We start from the raw sequence: 18,344 nt of genomic DNA on the forward strand, positions 1-18,344 counted from the left end.
GACTCCCTTCGGGGCAAGGGTTGTCTTCCGGAAGCAGTACTATCGTGGTTATTCTTTCGAAAACTTTTAAGTAGGTCTTTCTGTTGTTCTTCCCAAGGTTGTTGCACAATTGCGCTGCTTTCCTGTGGGGTGTCATCACAGCCGTGTCAATGAGAAGTGGGGTAACTTCCCCGAGGGTCATGGAGAGAATGGGTGGGCGAGGCGGAAAAAGCAAAAGCAAACCCTACCCCCAGGGGAAACCCAGGCGTTAGGTAGGGTCTCGACTCCGGTGTAAACTGAGTAGTAACGAGTTACAGGTGTAAAAAGCTCTGCTTGTCAAGAAGTGAAGAAAGTAGGGGGAAGATGCTCAAACCAAAGAGTAATTTGGTCTTCCTTGTTATACTGTAGCAATCAAGAATTGAACAGCCTTGCTATGTCAAGTGTCCTTTATTTCTCTGATGCTTTTGACAAGTTGTCCAAAGGGAGAAATGGTAGTAACGGAAGTGAAGTGACATGAAAATGAAGGAAAATGAAATGATCTGCTTCCTTACCCTGGTGGAATACACATTTCAAACGAGGGGTAGCAGAGAAGTAAGCACTGTATTCTGTTGAAAAATTATTTTTTCATCATTTGGGTGGAGAGGGAAACCCTAAAATGATACGACCATGTATAAAGTCGGCAATTTATAGAGAAAATGAAACTTTTTTCTCCGTTCTCTCCCCAGTCGTAGTACTTCACAAGGCCTTCCACATCACTCTTACATGTGTATAAACATGTTATTTCGTTTCCTTGTGAAAGTGAGAGTATATATGCATACCATTCTGTTATCTGCGTTTTCAGATAAGAAAAAATATATGGCGGAAATCTTGCCGTACATAGCTCTACTTTATCTTAACGTCAGCATGGTATTCTTTGACAGGTTGTACCATAATGTAGTTAACCATCTCTTAACGTGACTTGCCCATACATTTTGCCCATTATTCTTCAGAATTATTTATCTATATTCTATTAGGGTGCAGATATATTAATTCTTTGTGAAATATATGGCAGATATTTTCAAGAACTGTCAGTCTTTTGGTTTAAAATACCCAGGCTTTCTGTTACTTAAGAAGGCATTTCCCACTCAAAAAATTATTTTCCTGTATTGTCTATTCTTTTTTAGTTTTTTATGCTTTATTCATTAAAATATCTGAAAATTATTTTTGTACATTATATAAGGTAGGGATTTAGCCGTTTTTCCTGAAATCATTTGTTGAAATCATTTCTTCTGACTAGAATACTACTGTATTATAATAAATTTCCATGTATATATGGGTCTTTTATTATTATTATTCTTTTGCTTTATTCTATTTGTCTATTCCTATACAAATACCAGTCTCCTGATTATAGCATGTTCTAGTAGTTCATAAAGCAAGTCCTTCATTTATCTTTTTCAAAATTTTCTTGAATATTATTGCATTCTTTTTGAGGTAAAGTTTAAAGTATAACTGTTCATGTTTCATTAAAATAATCCTTTGGGGGGCGCCTGGGTGGCTCAGTCGTTAAGCGTCTGCCTTCGGCTCAGGTCATGATCCTGGGGTCCTGGGATCGAGCCCCACATCGGGCTCCCTGCTCGGCGGGAAGCCTACTTCTCCCTTTCCCACTCCCCCTGCTTGTGTTCCCTCTCTCGTTGTCTCTCTCTCTGTCAAATAAATAACTAAATAAAAAAAATCGTTAAAAAAATAAAAATAAATAATAAAATAAAATAATCCTTTGGGGGCACCTGGTTGGCTCAGTCATTAAGCAACTGCCTTTCACTCAGGTCATGATCCCAGGGTCCTGGGATCGAGCCCTGCATTGGGCTTCCAGCTCCCGCTTGTGTTCCCTCTCTTGCTGTGTATCTCTCTAATAAATAAATAAGACTTAAAAAAAAAAAAAAAAAAAACAGGGCGCCTGGGTGGCTCAGTTGGTTAAGTGACTGCCTTCAGCTCAGGTCATGATCCTGGAATCCCTGGATCGAGTCCCGCATCGGGCTCCCTGCTCGGCGGGGAGTCTGCTTCTCCCTCTGACCCTCCCCCCTCTCATGTGCTCTCTCTCATTCTCTCTCTCTCTCAAATAAATAAATAAAATCTTAAAAAAAAAAACTATTAAAATAATCCTTTTGGAGGTTTTAGCTATTATATTCACTAATATTTTGTGGCTGGTACCTAGATGAGTGATTCTATATCTGGCCAACTTTCTAAACTTACTAGTTTTTTTTGTTGTTTTTTTTTGTTGTTTTTAAAGATTTTATTTATTTATTTGAGAGAGAGAATGAAACAGAGAGCATGAGAGAGGGGAGGGTCAGAGGGAGAAGCAGACTCCCCGCTGAGCAGGGAGCCCGATGCGGGACTCCAGGATCATGACCTGAGCTGAAGGCAGTCGCTTAACCAACTGAGCCACCCAGACACCCTAAACTTACTAGTTTTAATAAATTGTTTCCCTTGAATTTTCTAGGAAGAGTCATCTAAATATAATCTTATCTTTATACTTCTTTTCTTTCTTTGATTTAGTGAATTGCTAGTTTCTCCAGCGCAGTGATATGTAGTAACAGTGATTCTGGCCATCCATATATTATTTCTTAGTTTGTGGATGTTTTTACTATGTCATCATTAAATAAGGGGTTTACTATTAATTTCCAATAAATTCTGTTCATCAAGGAAATGTCTTTAATATTTCTAGCTTACTAGGATTTTTGCAGAGAATGGATTTTATTTTGTTTTATTTTAGAGAGAGAGCAAGGGGGGAGGGGGCAGAGGGGGGGAGAGAGAGAATCTCAAGCAGGCTTCATGCTCAACTCAGAGCCTGAAGCGGGGCTCGGTCTCACGACTCTGAGATCATGACCTGAGCCGAAATCAAGAGTCAGATGCTTAACCTACTGAGCCACCCACACACCCCACAGAGAATGGATTTTAGGCCAAGGTTGTATGTGTGTGTTTACATTGACTAGCACATTGAGAGCATTTTGAATAATGGATGTTGAGTGTTCATTTGGTCTGTATATTTCTGGTTGTTAAGATGATGTCTTTCCATTACAACTTAACTAAACATTTTTATTAGAAGTGGAAGTTGAATTTTGTCAAATGGCTTTTGGCATCTGTCATGACCTATTATGTGCTTTTCTTTGACCTCTTAGGATGATGGGTTATTTTATTTGAATTCCAGTTTGTGAATCCACCTTATGTTTGGTTATGGTGTAATATTTAAGCATATAGGTTTCTTTTTGGTAACATTTTTACTTAAAATCAGTATTTGGGTATCATCTGTAGCCATCATTTTCTGTGTTATCTTTGCCAGAGTTTGATATTAGGGTTATGAGTTTCCTAAAAAAAACTGAGAAGAATTCCTGCTTTCTCTGCACTGAAGTTAGTTTAAACGGCATAAGAGCTCTCTGTTCTTATAAGATTTGAAAGAATTCACTCATGAAACCATGTTGGCCTGAAAGTACATTGTTCTTAAAATAGCAACAATATTCAGCAAAAAGCCTCAGAACTTAAAAAAAGCAAACAAACAAAAAGTCCACAGAGTAAATCCAAATAAAGGGAAGAGTTTAAGATACCAATATATTGAAAACAACTTCTGTGTTGATCCTGGTCATTTTTCTCCCCTCCCCCACCTCTTTTTTTTTCCATAGTCAGAGAAAATGCTATATAGGTAGGCTGAGGCTGATAATAAAATGTATTGCTGTTCTTTCTTTCCTCCACTCCAGTTATACTATAAAGTAAAGGGTGTTGCGTCTACATGGGCAAGCTCTTCTCTGCCCTGAAGGAAACCAGGAATGACACTCAACTGGGAAAGCATCAGTTTCACTTTGTTGTCATTAGCTTCCCAATTTTGTTGGGAAATTTCTTTCTTTAGAGGTACTAACCGAGCTAACATTCTACTGTAGCCAAATCCCATAGGAGAGTTTCAAAATGAGTAGGTGAAAAAAATACGCAAGCTCAGCATGACGGTACTTACTTAATATGAAGTGAAAATTATTAACATTAGCATGGTCCAGATATGTGTGTGACATGTGTATTGTGTACTCTTTGGTAGGGTTATTACCTTTTATAAGTGATTATTTCAGACACTTTTTGATCACTCAAGAATATGACCTTAAGCAGGTAATGTAATTTATCAGTATACATCTGTAAACTGTGGAGGACTTCAAGACACTCATAAGTGTTATTTACAGAGAGATGCAGGCATTATGTGAATGCTTGCATATTTGAGTATTTTAATTGATCGTATATCAGTCTAGATAAAATAATTATTGACATGATTTAGGAGTGTGCCATATAACAACGAAAGACTTTGCATGTTTTTTAAAGCCATACTCATTATCCAAAAGTAAATGGTAAATAAAAATAAGTAGCCTGTGATGTAAAACTTCACTATTCTAACTATTCTGACATGATGCATTAACTGATTAGCTGTACTGCTGTTTTGTATTTTGTTTGTTTTCTGACACCTTATAAGCATGTATATTACTGTTTAATTTCACTAGTTTGAGTTTCATTATGTCAGGCCAAATTTTGATTTCTGGTTCCTGTAGGATTTATGTTGTGGCCGCCATTCCCCTTCCCCCCATCTCCTTGCTGCTGTGGTTTTCACTCGTGGGTAGAGGGAAAGAGGAGGCTATTATCTAGAATAGGTAACAAAAATCTCTTTATAGTCTGGGACCAAGATTCTGAGTCATTTTCAAAAAAAGAATAGAGAATATTAAATGAACTGCCTTGTGGGTAGATGGCTAATTAGTGTACAGTCTTTTGAACTAGATGTGGTATTTGACACTGTTCAGAACAGTTGAGGAGGACCGGAACAGGCAGCGGTACCAGGTCCTTTGCAACTGAAAACAAGCCTTTGGGACCCATGTAATACGTATGTCATAGTTTTTCAATCCTTAGTCTATAAAAACTTTTAAAATTATGGTGAAATACATAAAATGTGAAATTTACCATCGTAACCATTTTTAAATGTACAGTTTTGTGGTGTTGAATGTATTTACAGTTGTGCAAACAAGAATTCTTAAGGGACCTTAAGGGACTTTGTTTGTTTGTTTGTTTTTTGTTTTAAAGAAAAAGAGTCTGGGAAGTAAATAATACTTATCTCATAGGGGAAATGTCCTGTATAGTAACCTGAGTTTTCTTCCTTTTATCCAGAGATATATCTCTATGATAGTAATTATCAATACTAAATTATGAGAGTAAACTGAGCACTGATGATCTGCATTAGCTTTCACTTACTACCGATACTTTTGGTTTGAAAAAAAAAGTGTCTATGAAAAATAGGTTGTGAAAACAAGGTCTGTCTTTCAAGTCATTTCAGTAAGGAATTATTGGGAATTGAGCAGATAAAGAAGAATAACATGAGTTCTATTTTGATGGTTACTTAAGAAGTTGAAGTTTTAAGAATCTTTGAAATATTTGCATAGAGTGAGGTATAGAGAATTGTTCTCTGGAGCACACAACCGGGTAATTTTGCTAGGGAGAGTGACTTGCTAAATGGACAGAAATCAGGGACTTAGGTCTCTTCAAAATAATATGTTATTTCAAATCACTTGAATAAAATCACCTGCTCTTATGGGATATTTAAATGCTTGTATTATTCATAGCCACTTGTTATGTAGCATTTCCTATAATAGAATTTCATATATTTCCTGTCACTAAATTAGAAATGCCTTTCCTTTGATATTGATGGTTCTTGGCTTTTTAAAATCCTTCTCTCCTTTTTCATAAACGTTAAAATCTCACACATCCAAGGAGATTTAATATTTGTTCCTTCTTCCCACAGTCTTCTCTTACACCTCCTCATACTGAATATAAACTTGGCTCTTGTAGTTCCCCCATCTAAGAATATTCTGCAGAGCACTACTTTATATGATTTATGAAAACAGATTTTTATTATTAAATAGCCATTTTAAACTGCATAAACCCCATTCTACCCCCCATCTCCATATTTTAACATGATCCTTACTCAGGAGAGGATACTCCTTAGGAAGCTGAGGAAGCTAACTGAACAGTGCCATGTTTCTGTTTACCTTGGGGTAGAACATCGTGCCATGCCCAATTTCTCTTTTGGTGTTATACTGTTTGGTTGTGCACTTCAACTCCTAGAATTTGATAAACAGTTTGAGAGAAAGAAGTACTACTGGACCAAAAAAAAAGGAAGTAAGGCAAAGCTGAGACACATGGGTGTGGTCTTTGTGAAATCTTTGAACGCTTAGAAGATAACACAAAAAGTTTCACCAAGTCCGAACATCCAGCAAAATGGGGAGCCTGGTCTGGGGAGGTTTGGGGTTGATCTTTGGGGGGTTCATCTTACCTTGTTTATCCTGATACATTTAGCATACTACCAGCTTATGGAAAAAATATAAAATCAAAATTCTGACACTGCTGGATCAATGGTATTTCAGTTTCTATTATTTCAGCTGCCTGACTGCAACACAGTCACAGTTCTAGTGCAGTGTGCTATGGGTATATCAGAAAGTGAGACCAGAAATGCAAACTGTTATTTTGGAGAATTGGCTGCTTATGTTAGGGAACTCTCTTAAGAGTGGGAAATGATTATAACTGTTAGGAGTGACAGTTCTTTTCCATTACCTTTCTTTAAGTGGGGAAAACACACAGACTTTTTTTTTTTTTAATATTTTATTTATTTATCAGAAAGAGAGAGAGAGCACAAGCAGGGGGAGCAGCAGAGGGAGAGGGAGAAGCAGGCTCTCCGCTGAGCAGGGAGCCTGATGTGGGACTCGATTCAGGGACCCTGGGATCATGACCTGAGCTGAAAGCAGACGCTTAACTGACTGAGCCACCCAGGCATCCCATGGACTTTTGAGTGTCTTTAAAAAATTTACCCTAAGACAAGATGTCCTTTTATTTAAGTGTATTTACTATGTTATTGACTAGTGCTTTTTGCTTCTGATGATTTTCATGGGTGAAAAAGTGAACACAGAGCTAAAATACAAAAAGGGGGTATCTTCCACTAATTTACTTACCTCTTCTTTTGCTAAGGTGCCAACTTTTCTGAAATAGAATGTGAATGCTTATTATTATTCATACCCTAAGGGGTTGGAAAAGCAGATGACTTTCTTTTCTAGGGTGGAGTGGAAGAGGTAGCTCCAGGTGATTTCCTCCCCCCATCCTGAAACTTCTTTGGATTTAAAGTGGCCTCTTACCACAAGTGTAAACCTGGCAGACCACTTACCTAGACACAGTAGTCTCAGCAGTGGGCGAAACCCAACAGAGGGGCCTTTCCCACCTCCCAAATCACCCATACTTGTCTCTACCCCACAAAAAATAGACCTTACTAAAGCCTTATAAATCATTCAGGGTGGAGGTGGTGAGAATCTGATACCTTTAAGCCTGTGATTCTTTTTTTTTTTTTTTAAGATTTTATTTATTTATTTGACAGAGAGAGAGAACACAAGCAGGGGGAATGTCAGGCAGAGGCAGAGGGAGAGGCAGGCTCCCCGCAGAGCAGGGGGAGCCTGATGTGGGACTCGATCCCAGGACCCTGGGATCATGACCTGAGCCAAAGGCAGTCGCTTAACCAACTGAGCCACCCAGGCGCCCAAGCCTGTGATTCTTTTCCAAACTTGAAATCCCAAAATATATAACTAATCAAAGTTGAGTTGTTTTGATTGAGCTGGGCAATTGGTGGAACATTGTTTTGCTTTACACACCCCCAGCCTCAGTAGAGCTCTGGAAGCACCGCTACCTACTTTATTATTTTATTTATTCAGGATTGGTTAACAATCACTTGGCAGAATACTGGTTACCAAAGATAGCAGGCTTAAGATACTTTATATATGAAATAAGAAGTTCGTTTAAGAAGAAGAGGCTGGGAGGAATTAGAGTATCACTTCAGAAGATTCAACATCCAGATAGAGGAGTCCCACAAAGGAATACAGAAGGAAAGAAATTGCCCAAAAAATAATTGAAGAAAATTTCCTAGAAGTGAGGGGTGAACCAGGTGAGTTAAGTACAAGATCAGGAATCAAAATGGCTCTGGACTTCCACAAAAACAAATGGAAGCTAGAAGACAGCATAGCAAAGCTATGACCTGAATCCTTACTTTGCATAGTGAAGACAAGTAAAACTGAAAAATCAGTAATGGCAATATTAGTATGTTATTTAGAGATACCAAGATAAATCCCAGAAAGAACCAAAGGAGCTAAAAATTGTTGCCAAGATGAAGCAGGAAATGAGGGGAAAGAGAGAGCAAGAGATTTACAGTTTTTCTTAAGCCTTGTAAAACTCCTTGACTCCTTAAAATATAGATATGTATAGCTTTGGTTAAAAATAAAATAAAAACTAAATTAGTGAAAAGAGCTAGAGATTGGACTTTCATATCAGAGAGACCTGGATTTATCTGGGTCTTTCATTGTCTAATTCTTTGACCTTAGTCAATTTATATAAACTTTTGAAGCTCGTTTTCTTTATATAGAAAGAAAGGGAAGATAATCTATGCTCCTGCAGAAGAAAAATTAAAATAAGATAGTTTATATAAAGCACCTGGCAAGTAATATTACCTCAGTAGGTATCAATCCCTCCCCCATCCCTAATGTTTCCCATGAGGAAATAGGGAAATGCCTCTTTCATTGTTAGAATGCTTGTCATTCAAACACAAAACTGAAATTGTCCTTATGGTCTGGGGTTGTGTCCCTTTCTGGATTGAAGGCATGTCATTGAGTTCTATGCCCTTTCTCAACTATTTATAGATAGTTTGAGAATTTAGATAGAATTGAGATGATTAGAGTATTGGTGGGTGGAGCATCAAGTGAAAAGGGCCATTGCTACTTGGTAGGAGAAGAGCTATGGTCACACTCAAATTTCTTTCTCAACATGAACTTTGGTGCAAATGCCATTAGTGGAGTCGCTTCCATTAACAGAGGAAACACTTGTATAGACTGGTAAGTTGTGGAAATTTCAGGGAACCAAGATCGTTAGAGTGCTATTGCTCTGGGCCATCTGCCAAAGTATCAAAATACCTTTTTTTTCTTTCTTTTTTTAAGAACATCTTCTACCTTAGCAACTGCTATTTTTGTTTCCAAATTCTATATACTTCTTCTGGAACAATTCAAAAAGCAGATCACTGTGGAACAAAAAAGACACTTTATAAAAAGTCTGTTTCCCTGCCTTGGTACATATTTGTATAGTGTTATACAGAGTACACCGCTTTTCCAGTTATGAATTGACCCCCTATGGCAGTGATTCTAAAATTGTCTCACAACTGCTCTTCCCTCTTCTCCCCTTTACCCCCCACAAAAAATTATCCAAGAAGTCTTGGACAGGTTTGCTGATCTGTTTTTTTAAACCACCCTGGATGATTCTATTGACCCATGTTGTACAGTACGTTCTACCCTAAGCATCCTAAACTGGGGCAGATGAGGGAACTGAGGTCCACAGGAAGGTTAAATGACTTGTTCACCCTCACCGATCAACAAGCGTGTATTCTATACTCCCAAATCTGATTTTATCTTTGGTTGACCAGGCTTTTTAATTTTTCTTTCTAATGTTCAAATTGTCTTAATAAAGAAGAAGCTAATTTATACAGGATGTGGTCTCAATTAAAAATTAAGTTTGGGATCTTTATTTTATAGCATCTTTTTATTTTTTCCAGATACAAAAAGAATGAAAAAAGTGAAAATTTTTAATAAACTCTTGTTTCCCCACAGTAGGGTAGCACAGCAAATGTTAAGATTTACTAGGTCTGAATATTCACATTTAAGAAAAACTGGCTTTGAAAAGAGTGGAAACTCGGTCAATTTGGGCACAGATGCAGGTTGGAGAGGTTGGTTTGTCAGGATACCCAGGGATTTAGGGGTCCTGTCTTCAGGGGTATTCAACAACTGGAATAAGAGTGTGTTACATGGTATTATATCTGGTTTTAAACTTTTATCATACTAAACATTTAAAGTCACACCCTAAACATCTTGGGAATGACTGGAAATAGAGATCTGGAAATCTCTGAAACCTTATTTATTTTCTCATTGGAGTTCTCACAATTACTTCTAAAAAAACAAGTTGTGACTTGCAAACATTTGCCCAACAGCCTCGAGGTGTCCTCAGGGAAATTAAAAGCAGGGGTATGAAGAGCTGGGGAGTCCCGTGCCAGTGTTTAAGAGCACAGAGTACAGCTTTATAATTATATAAGCTTTTGCCTGTTCCCATTTATCATCGGTAGTATTCTCAAGACTAAGTGACCGCTCAGCAATTTAAACTGTGATTTAAGAGAAAATAGGCCTTTTTATGAAAAGGTCCCCTATCTGTCTCCTAAAGTTTTATATCTTCATAGAAGAACTCTTTCCTTTCATAGTGGTTTTGTTTTGTTCTGATACAGTAAATGACACACAGATGCTGGAGGGGTCCCTAATCTGTTAACTTGTGAGATTTTATTTTATTTTTTTTTTTAAGATTCTATTTATTTGAGAGGGAGAGAAAACATGAGAGAGAGAGCGCACAAGCAGAGTGCACAAGCAGGGTGGAGTGGCAGGCTGCCAGCTCAGCCTTACGCAGGACTGATCCTAAGACCCCAGGATCATGACCTAACCAAAGGCAGATGCTTAACGAACTGAGCCACCCAGGCACCCCAACTCATGAGATTTTAACGACTTCTTCAAAAGCAACTTTTCCTTTTATGAATCTTGTGCAGCCTGTGACATCTCATACATTATTGTGTTCTGTTTGGGGGGACTCTTTCAGGATTACTGAAAATATTTTTTTTTTCCAAACTCTTCTGGTTAAGACCAGAAGATAGGTACAAACCATCCTACTCCTGTGCAAGATCATTAGTAATTCTACTTTCTTGTCATAAATTGGGCGGAGTAGAAGGGAGGAGATTTCAAAAAGAATGCATTCAGACACTTTACCAGAGAGTTATTTTCCTGTTATTTAACAGCATGTAAGGGTTAACAGAACAGAGCATTAGATAACATTCCTACCGTTTTGCCTAATAGTCTCTTTACATAAGATAACAGACTTCTGCTAAAATGCCTTAGTGTTTTATGCATTCCTTAGTTTATTATGTACCTTCTTACATTGTCCAGATAGTAAGTGGCCCTATCCTCTTTTTTGCTTTATATTTGAGAGGAAAAGAGTGTACATCTTGTGACATGAAGTGACATGATAATAAATATTACTTCTTTCTCCACTATTTTCCTTTCAAAAATTTGGTTTTTTTGGTAAAAAGATTTGAGCTTGGTTGACTGTCCAAGGACTTACTAGTATCAGAGGACATTCGAAACAGGACTTTAAGAATAGGGATATAAGCAGGAGGGAAGCCATACTTAATATATATTTGTTCCTCTAGATTTTGTTATCACTCAGTTGGCACATTTTTCCTGCCCTGTTGTTAATTATATGTCTTCTATAGTACTCTGTCCAAAAGTGTATTCAATATCTTTCTTCCCAAAACATTTTTCTTCCTGTTTCTCTATCTGGCTATCATCACTGTCTGCCTAGTATTTTGAAAAATATGGCTGGTGAACTATTTTCAACAAAGTCACCTGGGTTACTTATTAAAATGCAGATTCCAGGACCCCATCCCAGGCCAGCTGATTCAGAATTGCAGGAACCTGAATGCTGCCTTCCTGTCGATCCACTTGGCCAACAAATCCCATTGATTCTGACTTAGAAATGTCTCTTTAATGTATTCCATCTTTCACTTCCCCTGCTCTTGTTCAAGCCCATCTTTCACCCAGACTACAGCAATAGTTTCCTATGGATATCCTCACTTTGTCTCCCTCATTAGTTTGTATTCCACAATGGGTATCCAGTTTACCTTTCTAAAACATGTTTATCTCCTGCTTGAAAATCCTCCATTACTTTTTTTTTTTAAGATTTATTTATTTTAAAGAGAAAGAATGTGCTTGCACATGAGCAGGGGGAGGGGCAGGCGGAGGGGGAAAACCCTGAAGCAGACTCCCCACCAAAGTCAAGAGCAAGATGCTTAACTGACTGAGCCACCCAGGCACCCCCAAAATCCTGCATTACTTCTCAATGTCAGGTTAAAGTCTAAATTTATTAGAGTAACATTCAGGGTCCACTACAATCTGGCCATAACTGAGTCTGCTGCATATAGTTTATGCACTTAGTACTCTCTGTAACTCTAGGGGGTTCCATTCCAATTACGGTCTGCCTGAGTGGTGCCCCTAGGGTTTTTGTAGTGCAGCACAATCATACATGGTAGCCCTGACCATTCTGTCTTAATACCCTCACCTCTCCATCTTCTGTACACATCTTAGACTTACATAAATAGGATACCTCCAGTCCCTAAATGCACTATACTAGTGACTTCTCAATGCCTCTCCTCTTTCAGAGTGAATATTCTTTCCTCCCACTCATTCTCTGCTTGTTGAAATCCTCATGTTTCAGGGCCTAGTTTAAGTGTCAGATCCTCTATGAAGCCTTCTACAATCCCTCTCATTTTAATTGTTTTTCCTATTGAGCTGTTACCCTGCTTATACCTTTTATTTAACAGTTCTTTTTTCTTTTTCTTTTGAGATAAAACTTATATGCAGTAAATCTTCAGTGAACCATTGGGCGAATTCCTGCAAATGCTTCTACCTGTGCTTCCCAGACCCCTATCAAGATATGATCATACCTTTTTACACATTTATAATTGGCCTGCTAGTATGGTTAATCATTTTCATGCTTGTCTGCCTTACTAAATTATAAGCTCTAATTAGAGAAAAAAAACAAAGACTATGACTTTGTCTCTTTCACTTGGAAAAAAGGAGCACATACGATGTATTCAGCACTGAACCAGTGTTGACTGTTGTACCAGTTAGTAAACAACTCTGCTCCTCTCAAGATATTCTCAAAGACAGTGGCTTAAATAAGACAGAAATTTTATTTCTTTCACATACTTCAATTTAAAGTATAAGTTGTCCAGTGCTGATCTGGCAGCTCCACGGTGTCAAGGACCTAGACATCTTCATTCTTGTTCCTGCATCCCCTTGTCCTTCCACCATCCCTGAAGTGTTACCACCCGTTCTAGGTGACTCACCACAACATCCCATCCAGCTGGGGAAGGGAAAAAAGTGAAGAGCTCCTCTTGGAAGTTGCACTTACTTGCCAATGACCAGAACATAGTCACCTGACCATACCAGTTAAAAGTCAGGAATATTAGAGAAGAGAATAGATACTGAGGAACAGATAACATACATACTTCATATATGGTTTCATTTAATCTTCATAATAACACTGCAAACTATGTAGCATAAGAAAACTAATATCAGAGAAGCCAAGTAAATGGCTAGAAAATTGCAGATAGGAGATCTGAATCCAAAGCCTTTACTTTTTTCATTCTACGTAGTTAAGTGTTAGGAGGACGTACATAAATGTTACTAAATAAATAAAGTCATCTTTACAGTGTTATTTCACATATTTTTATATCACATAGTTTCACAGTATCATATCATCTCTTTAATTCCAGGACACCCTATATAACTTTACTCCATGCTTCTCACCATCTTGAAATGCCATATCAGCTGGTTTGTAACCAAGGCCTAGTTTATAGTACAATTTAAGACAAAATGACTACTTCTTTTAAAGCTATGATATCATATGAGGAAAAGTATATCACTGTATTTCCCAAGCAATAGCTTCAATACTCTGTATTTATTTGGAAATGCTATATAATCATAAAGTTGAAGGAGATTATATTATTTAGCCCCTTAGTTTTATTTATTTTTTTCTAAAGATTTTTATTTATTTGAGAGAGGGTGAGAGAGAGAGAGAGAGACCACGCTAAGGGAGAGGGGCAGAGGGAGAAGCAGGCTCCCCACTGAGCGTGGAGCCCAATATGGGACTCAGTCCCAGGACCCTGGGATCATGACCTGAGCCAAAGGCAGACGCTTAACCAACTGAGCCACCCAGGCGTCCCCAGCCCCTTCATTTTAAAAGAAAGGAAAATTGAGGTTCATTGAAGATACAAGACTTATCCTTTATTTCATTCTCATTGCTGCTGCTTTTCAAGCATCATGGGAAGAGCACTAGCCTAATCAGTCATTTCTGTAAGTAACCTTCGTTGTTATACTAAAGAATTGTCTCAGGTTTGCAGAGTTGTATGATTAGAAAAATCAAGGGGCGCCTGGGTGGCTCAGTTGGTGAAGCACCTGACTCTTGATTTCAGCTCAGGTCATGATCTCAGGCCTGAGATGAAGCCTCAGGTGGGGCTTCTCGCTCAGCAGGGAGTCTGCTTGAGATTCCCTCTCTCTCTTCTCCCCTCCCCTTGCATGTGCACACTCTCTGTTTCCCAAAAAAATATTAAAAAAAGAAAGAGAAAAATCAAGCTGAACAATGCATAAAGAAATGCTTATTATCCTAGCCTTTTTTAGTGAAGAATGGATATTATCTAACACTAAAAACATCTTTATAGCCCTTGGGAACCTGTTCTAGAAAGGATCAGTATTTGATAATCAAATAAAAGGAATGGGTGAGATCATACCTATCCATAATTCAAAACCTAGTACAAATGTTACCTACCTCTCAAAGCCTTTCCTAAACCTCAAAAATAGATGTAACCACTTTCCTCTCCCAATTCTATAGCCTTTGGATACCTCAGGGTACATATATATACAGTTTAAGTTATAGCTAATGGTACCTTTGGGAAGATAGGTTTCATGTTTCTTTTGTTCTCAGTGTCAGTGGTGCCCAGTACAGGCTTTGCTCTTACTTGGCAATGTTTTATCAAATGAACATATCCACCATGGCACCCTGGGAGAATACTTTGCAGTTGCCTTCATTTGTTTTGTTTTGTTTTAAGATTTATTTATTTATTTATTTGACAGAGAGACAGCAAGACAGGGAACACAAGCTGGGGTGGGGATGGGAGAGGGAGAAGCAGGCTTCCTGCTGAGCAGGGAGCCTGATGCGGGGCTCAGATCCCAGGGTCCTGAGATCTTGACCTGAGCCGAAGGCAGATGATTGATGACTGAGCCACCCAGGCGCCCCTGCAGTTGCCTTTAATAATCAGTCCTTGAATGAAGAATTTCAAAGCTGTAGTCCCAGTTCCCGTGCTTATCGCTTTGTAGCTCTAGGCAAGTCGTTTAATGCCTCTGAGCCCTTATCAGTCAGATGGGAATGTGAATAATAGAAAATAAAGAATTGGTGAAAAAACTTTGTAAAAGGAACACAGCTCTAAGGTGGTACTCTCTGAAGCCCCTTGCCACACTCCACAAAAGTGCCTAACATGTAGCAAGTAAACATAAACTTTATTTTTCCTAATTGAGTTGAATAGTAATGGGATCCATTTATTAATATCTAAGTTTGGTCCTAGCAGTTGGCAAACCTTTGTTGGAGCTGGAAAACTTTACCAAGGGAAGATAAAATTATCTTCCTTGCGTAGGCTGCCTCTCCTACCCTAGGACAGTTTCGTTATTGAACCAAGGGATTAATGAAAGAGGAAGCAGCCTGCTGCCCAGGGATTTTCTTGGTGCTTCCTCCTGGGTGGGCATACGCTGGACCTGGGAGACAGAACAGGAACTTGCTGTCCTTCATTTTCCTTCTCACAGGAACCACCCAGGGGGGGGAAAAAAGGAACTACTGCCAGAGCGACAGATGTGGGTGGATAGGGACTCTCCTGGGTTCAGGGGGATTGCCCTGGGTGGGTGGGGGTGCTTTGCATTCCGCTTGCCAGGTACCTTCTGGGGTATCAGTGACTTAGTCTTTTCCTCCTGTAGTGGAAGGAAACCAGCAAATCAGACCCAGAATAAAGAAATTACCATGGAAGGCTTTCTTAAAAATGCACTTAAAAGAGTGAAACCATAACTAGAAGAGTGCTTCCAAGGCAGAGGTTGCTTTAGCTTGGATCTCCTGGGTTTAAGCAATGAGATTTGGGTTTGAGCATGTTTACTATAAATAAAACCATTTCCCTGGAGCCTGGCAAGTTTTGCAGCAGGCATACCAAAATGTAATTGAAATGTGACTGCCTCTTAAATTGTGAAATTAATTTTACACTTAACAAATGCTTTAAAAAAAAATAGAGGAACAAGTGGCTTTAAAGTTCAGGGTGTTAATATTTGAAATCTGTCCAATTTAATTAGTTGGGTCCCAGTGACTTTTTCTCTGGTCAGTGTCACTGATCTAACACCCAATTCTCTTCTTGATTGTGAGATAGAAATTAATTGTATCATTTATTTAGTTGTATTGACCTGAATCGTATCTCTCCAGCATACATTATTTCAGGAAATAGGATGCATCCATGTGGAATTTACTCAGTAACTCTTCTTAGTGACATTTGTGTGATCTAATTCAAGGACCTGTAGTGAAGCCTTCACATGATTTACTTGCATATGATGCAGCTGTGTTTAGTATTGCATTTACATTTTTAAAAACAAGAATGCACCTTCTTGATGGAACAGACATGCATTTTTAGACTCAGCAGACTCAAGAACTGTAGAACAAAGAAGTTTCTTCAAAATCAAGTCCAAACATCTTTTTTGTATTGGAGAGAAAGAAACTTGGGTTCAGAAACATTTAGTGGCCCTGAATCAAGGTCACAGTCATTCAGTGATAGAACAAAATAAGAAACTAGATGGGTTTCCAATTCAAGGTTCTTGTTTGTCTCAGATTTTAAAATATAGATGTGTTTTATGTTGACAATTTGTCATTATGCGCAGCTTTTTAGGACAGTGATAGGTAACTTAGCCACATAGTTACTTAAACCTCTCATTTCTGCATTAGCATTTTACACTATATTATAGTCCTGATAGCTGCCTATCCTTATTTTCTTTGCCTGCTTGTATACCTATTTTTAATCTTGCTTATATTTTTATAAGCTGCCTTAAATCCTTCTTTGAATGATACAGTGTCCAAGTGAATAAAGTACTCAAAGTGATACTTTGTGTTAATGCTGATTATTTATTTTTCCATAGTATCTATGGCATGTCAGAGATCCTGGCAATGTTAGTTATTCTAAGAGCATTTCATCTTTTTTATCTATCAGAGGTAGCAGTAGAAACAAACTTCCTAAGTGGAATGCCTAAAAAAATTACCATTCTTTTATTTCTTCAGAAAGCAGTAACACTCTGATCCTCAAAATAAAAACTTTGAAATTGTTTTTAGAAGCCTGAAAATGACTTAGTGTATTTAGTACTTAAAATGAAAGACTGGCTGATAGGATTGAAATATTACCCAGATATTTTAAAAAGCATTGCAGTTTATGGTCAGCTGATTTCAATAAGAGTGCCAAGGCCATTCAGTGGGAAAAGAATATCCTTTAGTGCTACGGCAGTAGGATAGCTGCATGGCAAAGAAAGAGTTTGGACCCCACCTCATACCGTACATAGATTAACTGAGTGTGGATCAAAGATCCAAATGTAAAAGCTTAAAAGTATAAAATTCTTTAAAGGAAACATAGATGAAAATTTGCATGACTTGTATTAGGCAGCAATTTTTTAGATAGGACATGAGAAAAGCAAGCAACAAAAGAAAAAATAGATAAAATCAGACATCAAAATTAAAAACACTATCAAGGAAATACAATCTATAGAATGGGAGAAAAGTTTGCAAATTACATATATCTGATAAAGCTCAAGTTTCCAGAATATATAAAGAAGTCTTACAAATCAACAATATGAGGACAAATAACCCAATTAAAAAGTGGACAAAGGAGTTGACTAGATAGACATTACTCTAAAGAAGATATACAGATAACCAATAAGCACTGGAAAGATGTTCAACATCATTAGGGAAGTACAAATCAAAACTGTGATGAGATACCACTTCACACCCATTGGGATGCATATAATTCAAAAATGGATGATAAATGTTAGTAAAGATGTAGAGAAATTGGGACTCTTACTCATTACTAGTGAAATATAACTTGGTACACATCCAAGCAGCTTTGGCAGTTCCTTAAAAAGTTAAATAAGGTTATCCTCTAACCCAGCAGTTCTGCTCCTAGGTATGTATCCAAGAGAATTGAAAACCTGTTCACACAAGTATGCATACACAAATAGTATAGCTTTCTTCAGAATAATCAAAAAATGGAAAGAACTCAAATGTCCATTAACTGAGGAATGGATAAACAAAATGTGGTATATTCACACAATGGAATATTACTCAGACATAAAAAGCAATGAAGTACTGTTATATACTACCACATGGATAAACCTCAGAAATTTTATGCCATGTGAAAAAAGTCAGACACAAAGGCCGTATATTATATAGTCCCATTTATATGAAACGTCCAAAATAGACAAATCCATAGAGTCAAAAAGCAGATTAGTAATTGCTGGGGGATTGATGGGAGAGGGGATTGGGACTAACTGCTAATAAGTAGTTTATTTTTGTAGTGATAAAAATGTTCTGGAATTAGATAATGGTGATGATTGTACAACATAATGAATGTACAA

General features: G+C 37.8%; 1 protein-coding gene and 1 long non-coding RNA gene across 8 annotated transcripts in view; both read left to right on the plus strand.

Moving 5' to 3' along the window:
* The window catches only part of TANK (TRAF family member associated NFKB activator), a 95,400-nt gene that overhangs the window by 16,796 nt on the left and 60,260 nt on the right, over nucleotides 1-18,344 (plus strand). The window contains exon 1 of one of the 7 annotated variants that reach the window (XM_054506172.2): nucleotides 48-70. The exons of the other annotated variants lie outside the window; for them this stretch is intronic. The gene's annotated coding sequence lies outside the window, so the exon portion shown is untranslated. Of the gene's footprint in view, nucleotides 1-47; nucleotides 71-18,344 lie in introns of those variants that run through there. 7 annotated transcript variants of the gene reach the window in all.
* LOC135363883 (uncharacterized) lies at nucleotides 25-16,552 on the plus strand. The gene is made up of 2 exons (XR_010410166.1): nucleotides 25-161; nucleotides 388-16,552. It is a non-coding gene; the product is annotated as an uncharacterized LOC135363883 (long non-coding RNA).

Source organism: Mirounga angustirostris, unplaced genomic scaffold, assembly GCF_029215605.1.
Source record: "Mirounga angustirostris isolate CCGP_5_RB_7025 unplaced genomic scaffold, mMirAng1.0.hap1 SCAF_3, whole genome shotgun sequence".
Classification (NCBI taxonomy): Eukaryota; Metazoa; Chordata; class Mammalia; order Carnivora; family Phocidae; genus Mirounga; species Mirounga angustirostris.